Source organism: Haliotis asinina, chromosome 11, assembly GCF_037392515.1.
Source record: "Haliotis asinina isolate JCU_RB_2024 chromosome 11, JCU_Hal_asi_v2, whole genome shotgun sequence".
Lineage (NCBI taxonomy): Eukaryota > Metazoa > Mollusca > Gastropoda > Lepetellida > Haliotidae > Haliotis > Haliotis asinina.
The window spans coordinates 7,945,253-7,953,658 of record NC_090290.1 but is presented as its reverse complement, the minus strand read 5'-3'; positions in this window follow the sequence as shown (position 1 = coordinate 7,953,658).

Genomic DNA, 8,406 nt, shown 5'->3' with positions numbered 1-8,406 from the left:
GGATATTCTTGGGTTCCAGACAAACATTTTGTATAGGATATTGTGTAGAACACACAAATGGTTCGTCTCTTACTTGGTATTGACAGTTATTCCCATACCATTCTGTTTAAACTACATACAATTGGACTGTAGGCTCATTTATTCTAGTTTATCAACTTGTACATGAAATCAACAAATCACAGGGGCATATATTATGAACGTATTTAATTAATATACCGAAAAACAAAAACTCTGTGTTCTTTGTCAGGTTTTTTAACAGACGATATGCACATGGACGCTTACTTTTATGAGATTTTTACTTTTTCGAAACTTGCGTTTCTTTTGCTGTTTGGGATCTGTTTAACAATTTACGTCTGTATATTGTTGAATGCTATAAGCATTTCTTCTTGAGGAAACCCCAAATAAAACATATAGCACGCATACAAGAATTAAACAGGGCATGTGAAAACAATGTACATTGTATCCCTAAGCTCCAGGATGTCATTCACGTGAAGCAGTTCATGAGTGATAACTAGGGCATTTTACTTGTATGTATGACTACTTAATGGTGTATTTATAATGGTATTTATAAAACAATAAAGAAGTTACTATCTAGAAAAGTATACAGAAAGTATATCGTCATGGCTCGCTGTCTGGACCTATTGGAGGTTAAACATAGGCATACTTACAGTGAGTCAGTTGATGATGTTCACAGTTACAGTGCGATGTCTACAAGTGTTCTCCTAAGAGGAACATCTCATTTTATTCTGTTCAAGAATGGGCAGTGGCATGTCCTTAGCTTTGCGCATGGGCAAACGTTGCGTGAAACTTAAAATACAAGCGGAAGACACAACTGATCGTGTTTCTAAATCGGGTGATCGTCCCCCTTTTTGACCCCTACATTGCACCAGCTCGGTTATTGACAAAAGGATACAACCACGTTATATACGCTAATGAATTGAGATGAAGCAGGGCCGTTACATGTACTGAACAGACAGCAGTTATGAAAGATGGCTGCATCAATAAACCCCGACATGATCAATATATGATATATTAATATAGCAAATGCACAAATGATGAAAGAATGCACAAATGAACCCGACATTCTGACGATCCCTTGGTCCACTACACGGCTGTGGACATATGAACATATACTGAATAGTTGTTCTGCAGTAGTACACTTAGGTATTATATAGGCTATCATCTAGGGATAATCACCAGAGTTGGTTAATATGCTGGAGTTGGGGTGAGAGATAATGTGAATGATAGGAAATGGGGAGTGGGGGAAAGAGATAACCTGAGCAATGGGGAGGGGAAGTGGGAAGTGATATAACGTGAGCGACAGAGACGGGGATGAGGGAAGGGAGTTAAGAGTGATGGGATAGGGAAGGTGAGATAACATGACATTAGGGAAGGGGGAGTGGGGAAGAGAGATAACATAAGCGGTAGGGAGAGGGGAAGAGAGACAACATAAGCGGTAGGGAGAGGGGAAGAGAGATAACATAAGCGGTAGGGAGAGGGGAAGAGAGATAACATAAGCGGTAGGGAGAGGGGAAGAGAGATAACATAAGCGGTAGGGAGAGGGGAAGAGAGAGAACATAAGCGGTAGGGAGAGGGGAAGAGAGATAACATAAGCGGTAGGGAGAGGGGAAGAGAGATAGCTTGAGCGACAGAGTTAACATAAGCGATAGTGAGGGGATAGGGAAAAAGAGATAACATGACGTGGGGAGCGGGGAAGTGAGAGGTTGATCAGAGAGGAGGCATAACCTGACGATGGGGAAGGGAGAGAGGGGACGAAAGATAGCATGACGATAGGGAAGGGGGAGAGTGGGAGAGAGATAACGTGAGTGACAGAGAGGGGTGTGGGTGGATGGGTGGGAGAGAGATAATGACAGCGACGGGGAGGTGGGAGGGGGGAAGAGATAATGAGAGCGACACGGAGGTGGGGTGGGAAGAGATAACATAAACGACAGAAAGAAGGAACGAGAGAGAGAGGTGACGACAGAGATGGGGAGTAAGGGACATAGATATTGTGAGTGATAGGGAGATGGAAGTTGGGGAAAGAGATATCTTGAGCGACAGAGAGGGAGAGTGGGGGAGAGAGATAACGTGAACGAGAGAGGGGTGAGTTGGGGAGAGTGATATCGATATTGTTAGTCATTTATAGGTGAGTGAGTGAGTGAGTACTCACTCCGGACGTTGTCAGCAATATGCTGGCTATATGACGGGGGTCTGTAAATAATCAAGTCTGGACCAGACAATCCAGTGATCAACAGCATCGAGCTGCGCAACTGGGAAACCGATGACGTGTCAACCAGGTCAGCGAGCCTGACCACCCGATCCCGTTAGTTGCCTCTTACGACAAGCATAGTCACCTTTTATGGCGAGCATGGGTTGCTGAAGGTCTATTCTACTCCCGATCTTCACGTGTCTAGTCCTTTATAAATACACTGCGATTAAAACTATGATAAAATAGAATATTCTTAAATGAAGTGGCCTGGAATACCATCACCGGTGGACAATAGTATTTGGTCCCCTAGGAGGGTATAGCCACAGAAAATCTGTGTCCATAATCATATCCCGCCTATAGATAAAATGACATTATAATTTATCAATAATGTCCATGTTCTGTTAACAAATACAATCATTATATCAAATCGAAGTACGCTGTATATTCCGTGATAAAGTATGATTTTAATAAAGCATTCCCTGTGAATGAGTGGAGTGAGGAAAGTTAGGTTCCCTCAATAAAATACGGGAAGTCTCGAGTTTTACAAACTAGATGACGTGGACTTGACCTTTGTTTGAACTGATGTCAACCTAATATAATATTACAGTTCATAGAGTTTAGGAAAGTGTGGAAATTAGACATTATGAATGAGAAACAGCTAAACACGGCCTATGTTATTCTTGCCACGAAAAACAGATTTTCTAATTCCTAATATAAATCGTTGAATATACAAGCATACAAAGATAGCCGGAGCTAACGCATTCATGTTTTTCCTACGGTTCAAAGAGAGACTGGTCACGGATCAGATAATAGTGTTTGACCTGAGACTACCCGATCATTTTACATGCTCTAGTCGATTAGAACTCCGAATGCGTGAATTTAGGTTTACGCCGCTTTTAGCGATATTCAAGCAAGATCACGGCCAGCGATTCCACAAATGGGCGTCCCACATTGCACCCACGTGAGGAAGCCTATCTGAGCCTTGGGCGTGACGAGCAAGCGAGTTAAGATTTACGCAATATCCCAGTTATATGGCCACCAGATGTAAATCACCGAGTCAGGACCAGACAATCCAATCCTCAACAGCTCGCGCAATAACAATATCATGGGTTAACCAGGTCAGCGAGCCTGGCCGCCCGAACCTCCTACGACAAGCATGGGTTTGCTGAAGATCAGTTCTAACCCGGATATTCTTGGGTTCCAGACAAACATTTTGTATAGGATATTGTGTAGAACACACAAATGGTTCGTCTCTTACTTGGTATTGACAGTTATTCCCATACCATTCTGTTTAAACTACATACAATTGGACTGTAGGCTCATTTATTCTAGTTTATCAACTTGTACATGAAATCAACAAATCACAGGGGCATATATTATGAACGTATTTAATTAATATACCGAAAAACAAAAACTCTGTGTTCTTTGTCAGGTTTTTTAACAGACGATATGCACATGGACGCTTACTTTTATGAGATTTTTACTTTTTCGAAACTTGCGTTTCTTTTGCTGTTTGGGATCTGTTTAACAATTTACGTCTGTATATTGTTGAATGCTATAAGCATTTCTTCTTGAGGAAACCCCAAATAAAACATATAGCACGCATACAAGAATTAAACAGGGCATGTGAAAACAATGTACATTGTATCCCTAAGCTCCAGGATGTCATTCACGTGAAGCAGTTCATGAGTGATAACTAGGGCATTTTACTTGTATGTATGACTACTTAATGGTGTATTTATAATGGTATTTATAAAACAATAAAGAAGTTACTATCTAGAAAAGTATACAGAAAGTATATCGTCATGGCTCGCTGTCTGGACCTATTGGAGGTTAAACATAGGCATACTTACAGTGAGTCAGTTGATGATGTTCACAGTTACAGTGCGATGTCTACAAGTGTTCTCCTAAGAGGAACATCTCATTTTATTCTGTTCAAGAATGGGCAGTGGCATGTCCTTAGCTTTGCGCATGGGCAAACGTTGCGTGAAACTTAAAATACAAGCGGAAGACACAACTGATCGTGTTTCTAAATCGGGTGATCGTCCCCCTTTTTGACCCCTACATTGCACCAGCTCGGTTATTGACAAAAGGATACAACCACGTTATATACGCTAATGAATTGAGATGAAGCAGGGCCGTTACATGTACTGAACAGACAGCAGTTATGAAAGATGTCTGTATCAATAAACCCCGACATGATCAATATATGATATATTAATATAGCAAATGCACAAATGATGAAAGAATGCACAAATGAACCCGACAGTCTGACGATCCCTTGGTCCACTACACGGCTGTGGACATATGAACATATACTGAATAGTTGTTCTGCAGTAGTACACTTAGGTATTATATAGGCTATCATCTAGGGGTAATCACCAGAGTTGGTTAATATGCTGGTGTTGGGGTGAGAGATAATGTGAATCATTGGAAATGGGGAGTGGGGGAAAGAGATAACCTGAGCGATAGGGAGGGGAAGTGGGAAGTGATATAACGTGAGCGACAGAGACGGGGATGAGGGAAGAGAGTTAAGAGTGATGGGATAGGGAAGGTGAGATAACATGACATTAGGGAAGGGGGAGCGGGGAAAAGAGATAACATAAGCGGTAGGGAGAGGGGAAGAGAGATAACATAAGCGGTAGGGAGAGGGGAAGAGAGATAACATAAGCGGTAGGGAGAGGGGAAGAGAGATAGCTTGAGCGACAGAGTTAACATAAGCGATAGTGAGGGGATAGGGAAAAAGAGATAACATGACGTGGGGAGCGGGGAAGTGAGAGGTTGATCAGAGAGGAGGCATAACCTGACGATGGGGAAGGGAGAGAGGGGACGAAAGATAGCATGACGATAGGGAAGGGGGAGAGTGGGAGAGAGATAACGTGAGTGACAGAGAGGGGTGTGGGTGGATGGGTGGGAGAGAGATAATGACAGCGACGGGGAGGTGGGAGGGGGGAAGAGATAATGAGAGCGACACGGAGGTGGGGTGGGAAGAGATAACATAAACGACAGAAAGAAGGAACGAGAGAGAGAGGTGACGACAGAGATGGGGAGTAAGGGACATAGATATTGTGAGTGATAGGGAGATGGAAGTTGGGGAAAGAGATATCTTGAGCGACAGAGAGGGAGAGTGGGGGAGAGAGATAACGTGAACGAGAGAGGGGTGAGTTGGGGAGAGTGATATCGATATTGTTAGTCATTTATAGGTGAGTGAGTGAGTGAGTACTCACTCCGGACGTTGTCAGCAATATGCTGGCTATATGACGGGGGTCTGTAAATAATCAAGTCTGGACCAGACAATCCAGTGATCAACAGCATCGAGCTGCGCAACTGGGAAACCGATGACGTGTCAACCAGGTCAGCGAGCCTGACCACCCGATCCCGTTAGTTGCCTCTTACGACAAGCATAGTCACCTTTTATGGCGAGCATGGGTTGCTGAAGGTCTATTCTACTCCCGATCTTCACGTGTCTAGTCCTTTATAAATATACTGCGATTAAAACTATGATAAAATAGAATATTCTTAAATGAAGTGGCCTGGAATACCATCACCGGTGGACAATAGTATTTGGTCCCCTAGGAGGGTATAGCCAATCTGTGTCCATAATCATATCCCGCCTATAGATAAAATGACATTATAATTTATCAATAATGTCCATGTTCTGTTAACAAATACAATCATTATATCAAATCGAAGTACGCTGTATATTCCGTGATAAAGTATGATTTTAATAAAGCATTCCCTGTGAATGAGTGGAGTGAGGAAAGTTAGGTTCCCTCAATAAAATACGGGAAGTCTCGAGTTTTACAAACTAGATGACGTGGACTTGACCTTTGTTTGAACTGATGTCAACCTAATATAATATTACAGTTCATAGAGTTTAGGAAAGTGTGGAAATTAGACATTATGAATGAGAAACAGCTAAACACGGCCTATGTTATTCTTGCCACGAAAAACAGATTTTCTAATTCCTAATATAAATCGTTGAATATACAAGCATACAAAGATAGCCGGAGCTAACGCATTCATGTTTTTCCTACGGTTCAAAGAGAGACTGGTCACGGATCAGATAATAGTGCTTGACCTGAGACTACCCGATCATTTTACATGCTCTAGTCGATTAGAACTCCGAATGCGTGAATTTAGGTTTACGCCGCTTTTAGCGATATTCAAGCAAGATCACGGCCAGGGATTCCACAAATGGGCGTCCCACATTGCACCCACGTGAGGAAGCCTATCTGAGCCTTGGGCGTGACGAGCAAGCGAGTTAAGATTTACGCAATATTCCAATTATATGGCCACCAGATGTAAATCACCGAGTCAGGACCAGACAATCCAATCCTCAACAGCTCGCGCAATAACAATATCATGGGTTAACCAGGTCAGCGAGCCTGGTCGCCCGAACCTCCTACAACAAGCATGGGTTTGCTGAAGATCAGTTCTAACCCGGATATTCTTGGGTTCCAGACAAACACTTTGTATAGGATATTGTGTAGAACACAAATGGTTCGTCTCTTACTTGGTATTGACAGTTATTCCCATACCATTCTGTTTAAACTACATACCATCTACTTCCCATCTTCACGGGTCTAGTCCCTTATAAATATACTGCGATTAAAACTATGATAAAACAGAATATTCTTAAATGAAGTGGCCTGGAATACCATCACCGGTGGACAATAGCTTGATAATATTCGGTCCCCTTGGAGGGTATAGCCACAGAAAATCTGTTCATAATCATATCCTTTATAATCATGACTTGACCTTTGTTTGACTGGGTCAGAATGTGTGCCCCAAATCGTCGCTATACCCGACCCTAATCTGGGACACAGTTTAAACGATGTGTGTCACCACAGTGAGGAGCGGGGTAATGGAGAGTTCATGAGTAACAATAGTATGGATTACCTGTGTCTTCATCCTACCACAGCTGCTGTGAGTTCAACCACATCATTTGTTGTGTTCATTCTGCAGCGGTGCATTCTACATCTGCAGACGAGCGGTTAAAGCGATCAATCGTCACGGTGACGATTATTTTCAGACTGCGGACATACAGTATGAATATCGCTAAATAGCTGATGGAAAAGCATTCGTTCGTCAGGACGATTACCTGGATACGATGTTCCACATGGATACGATGTGTGGAGCCCATTTCTGGTGTTCCCCGCTGTGGTATTAGCACTCACTATATCTACATCAGTTAAGTTTAGGATGAGTGAGTGAGTTTAGTTTTACGCCTGTTTGTAGCAATATTCCAGCAATACCGCGGCGGTAGACACCAGAAAATGGACTTCACACATTGTCCCCATGTGGGGAATCGAATCTGGGTCTTCGGCGTGGCGAGCGAACGCTTTAACCACTAGGCTACCCCACCGTCCCTGTTAAGTGTAGGAAAACATCTGTTACTATGAACCGTAACAGTTGAAAGAAATCAATTACCATTTGTAAATGTATCAGTTGCATTTTCTGATTCATCTCCTTTCCTTTTTTATTTTAAAACATACTTTCGGAATATAATTCGTATGGGTAACACGGTGAAATGAAGGTGACACATTTTCTAATGTTCGAGATAATGACTCGTAAGTCTCGGTGTATCCCGTCTATGGAAGAAAGCAGCGCAATACACCAGGCATAGTGACATCAAGATCGTCAGCAATCACGTTGTGTGTCGGTGACGTCGCTGCGCCCGAACGCTTTTATTTATACTAACTGGCTCACTTAGTCCTGGGATTCTAAGCTATGTAGATATGAGAAGTGCATTTGAAGGTAAAAGATTTCAAATATATAGGTTACAGCATGCATTCGTCCGAGAACGCCAATACGTTTCGTCCCAGATTCTGACTCGTGAGATATTTACTATCCAAACAGTTCAGACTTAATACTGCACCGCTTCAATACAGCCCAGGTCATCGCAGTTTCCGCTGGAGGTGTTGTCAGGTGGAGACACCAGGGTAAATAAATGTTCGCAGAGGCGTATAGTCCCAATTAGTTGTGTAGAGTAGCGGTCTGAGTCCGAGATTCACCGCGATGTTGAATCTTGGAAAGTCGTCAAGCGTAGCTCCTCCACCACCGATGTAAGGTTGGAGTGAACGGATCGGTTTGGAAGGAAGAACAATTGATTCCCGTTTGGATACCAACATCTGTCAAAATATCATATTCACATATTTTATAGAACTATTTTCTTTCCAGGTGGAAGGCGATGG